Source organism: Orycteropus afer, unplaced genomic scaffold (genome assembly GCF_000298275.1).
Source record: "Orycteropus afer afer isolate SDZICR_OR568_19922 unplaced genomic scaffold, OryAfe1.0 scaffold00112, whole genome shotgun sequence".
Taxonomy (NCBI): domain Eukaryota; kingdom Metazoa; phylum Chordata; class Mammalia; order Tubulidentata; family Orycteropodidae; genus Orycteropus; species Orycteropus afer.
Window position 1 is genome coordinate 3,397,971 of NW_006921699.1, and position 3,642 is coordinate 3,401,612.

The window sequence follows — 3,642 nt, forward strand, 5'->3', positions numbered from 1 at the left end:
TGTCTGTGTTAATTGGTTTCCCTTTTCTTTGTTGAAGAGGGTCTGTGCAATCCTTCTGCCTAGTCCGCCATCTTGCCCCGCCTCTCCTAGTCCACCATCTTGCCGGAACTCCGCCATGTATGATGTTCTTGATGTCATGCCACAATTCTTCTGGTTTTTGGTCATTGGTATTCAGTGCATCAACTCTATTCTTTAGATGATCTCTAAATTCAGGAGGGATATATTCAAGGTCATATCTTGGCTCTCGTGCACTTGTTTTAATTGTCTTCAACTTGAACCTGCAGATCAGCAACTGATGGTCTGTTCCACAGTCAGCTCCTGGCCTTGTTTCGGCTGAAGACATTGAGCTTCTCCATCACCTCTGTCCTGGTTACCTAGTGCCACTCTGACAGGAAAAATACCACAAATGGGATGGTGTGGTAGTTGTTTTTGTGTCAACTTGGCTGGGCCTGGTTGAGCGGCTGGACAGCTGGTGGTAGTTATTCCCCATGATGAGACTGGCAATCAACTCCATGGTGGGATCTACTACAAGCAGCTGAGTAGCTGCTTTGGATATGTGGTCTGCTTCCTGTATATAAGTAGCAGCTTTAGGAATGGTCTCTAGTTCATGGCATGCTTGGACCATGCATGTAGCCATGTCATTGTTCAGACCACATCCCTAAGGCAGCTACTCAGCTGCTCACAGTAGATTCCACCATGGAGATGATTACCAATCTCATAATGGGGAGTGCTATATCCAGTTGCCAGCCACTCAACCAGGCCTAGTCAAGTTGACACACAAACTTAACTACCACAGCCTCTTTCCAGATATTTAGTCGATCTGATTCCTGTGTACTTCATCTGGCGAAGTCCACCTGTATAGCCATTGTTTGTGTTGTTGAAAAAAGGTCTTTGGAATGAATAAGTCGTTGATCTTGCAAAATTCTAACATTCAATATCTAGCATTATTTCTATCACCAAGGCCATATTTTCCAACTATCCGTGCTTCATATTTGTTTCTAATTTTTGCATTCTAATCACCAGTGATAATCAGCACAAATTGATTGCATGTTTGGTCAATTTCATACTGCAGAAGTTGGTAAAAATCTTCCATTTCCTCATCTTTGGTGCTGGTGGTTTGTGATAGTTGGAGCTGTGTGTCAACTTGGCTGGACCACAATTCTGTGTGGTTTGAGCTGTTGTGGTGTGGTTGTTCCCATGATGGGATCAGATGACTGTGTTTTGAGCAGCCAATCTGTTGAAAGGGTGTTTCCCTAGGGGTGTGGCCTACTTCCAGTATATCTGTGGACATCCTGGAAGAGGAGACATTCTTCTGTGGATCAGGATTCTGTTGTGCTGCCTACAACTGTCTGTGAGTGAACAATCCACCATTTGGCCTGGAGATCTTGGATTCATCATTCATTGGGGTCAACAGCCAGTGTACTGCCTGCCAGCTCTGAGCTCCTCAGCCCCTGTGGCTGTGAGAGTCGGGAAAAGCCTCCAGCTTGACGTGGAAAAGCCTCCAGCTTGAGTGTTGATCCAGGAACTTTGGACTTGCCAGCTTCTATAAGTGTGTGAGCCATTTTTCTAAGATAAATCTCTCTCTCTCTCTCTCTCCATAAGCTTTACTGGTTTTGTTTCTTTAGAGAATCCAGTCTAACACATTTGGTACTGAGAGTGGTTCAAGAGAGACAAAATCATAAGAATTGTTTTCTAAATTGGTTCTCCAGTTTGATTAATCTTAAAGACACTAGTGACCCTGCTTCTGTTAGTAAAGAGGGCCCTGCTAATCCTTGGCATGAGGTGGCAGCATTAATACATGAAATAGCACCACCAATAGATCAAGTACTTGTGAGAAGTGACGCTCTGGGTGATTGGATATTTTATACTTTTCTGCAATTTTGTCAGCATGAGGAGTATAAGGAAGCTGGTTGGTTGGTTCTACTTACACTAGACAAAGTGGTGAAAGAGATGAGCTAAGAGCTGCTGAGTCTCAGCTTAAGTGCCACATAAAAGACCTCAGTTCTTCCAGTTGTGCTCTGAAAGAATGTCTTAGATCTTCTAGTAACAGAGCAGATATTGCTGAAAACCAAACCCAGAGTCTTATTGTAAGGGTGGCTGAATTACAACGCCAATTAAATTGCCAACCCAGAATGGTATCTGAAGTTAAAGTGAGGGCATTGATTGGGAAAAAATGGTATCCTGAAACCTGGAATGGCAACATATGGGCAGAAGATAGTCAGGAAGATCAGGATACAGAGCCTGTAAATTCTGTTGAATCCCTCCCATCCAAAGGGATTACTGTAAAGCCATTATCCCCTCCACCTCAGTTTGATGGGATTAGCCCAACTGTTCCCGCTGAGTCATTGCCTGAGGCAGAGGCCATGGAAGACATTCCTGAATGTTCACAGGAATTGCCCCTACCACCCATTGTTGCTGCTAGACCTATAAATAAAGTTAAGTCCAAGCGAGCCCCAAAAGGTGAAAGTGTGATTGAGGACCTACTGGATTTTGCTAACATGTAAAGACAGAAACCTGGAGAATATGTATGGGAGTGGCTACTGAGGGTGTGGGATAATCGTGCAAGGAATGTAAGATTGAATCAGTCTGAATTTATTGATTTAGGCTCACTAAGTGTTTCTTTGCCAACAACAACAACAACAAGTACAGATTCTTCACTCAGTGTTTCAGCTCAAGAGGTTAGGAAAGGATCTAATAGTTTATTTCGTTGGCTTACTGAAGCATGGATTATGTGGTGGACTATCTTAAGTCAAGATGAAGTACCAGACCTGCCTTGGTATAATGTAGAAGAAGGTATCCAGAGGCTGAGGGAAACTGGCCTGTTAGAATGGATTTATCAGATTAGACCCTAGAGCCAGAAATGGAGAGTCCAGATGACACACCTTTCACCAGTACCGTGAGGAATAAATTTGTGAAGGGAGCTCCAGCATCTTTGAAGACTGCTATAATTGCTATTTTATGTAAACCTGATTTGACAGTGGGAACTGCCCTAATTGAACAAGACACTTAACTACGGTGGGACTGATTGGACCCCCTGGTAGTAGGGGCCAAGTGGCAGCAGTTAATCAACAAAGGCAAGGTAGGCATGGTTACCATAATGGACAGCAGAGTCAGAACAGTAATCATAATAGTCTGACTTGTGTGCAATTATGGCATTGGCTACTTGCTCATGGTGTTCCTAGTAATGAAATACATAGCAAGCCTACTAAGTATTTACTTGATCTGTATAGACAGAAGAATTCTAGGTCACATGAACAGATTCTAGATTGAATTGCCAGAATACAAAGTCATGACCTCTCAATCGATTCCCAGACTTGAGTCAGTTTATAGACCCACAACCCCTTGAATGAAGGGGAGGCCAGGTCCCTTTGAGGAGAGACCCCACTACATTGCCAAAAACCTATAATGTCAATCTTTCTCCCAGCCTTTCCCAAAGGGATCTGAGGCCTTTTACAAGAGTAACTGTTCATTGGGGAAAAGGAAATAATCAGACTTTTTGGGGATTACTGGACACTGGCTCTGAATTGACACTAATTCCAGGAGACCCAAAGCGTCATTGTGGCCCACCAGTCAGAGTGGGGCCATGTGGAGGTTAAGTTATTGATGGAGTCTTAGCTAAGGTGCATCTCACAGTGGGTCCAG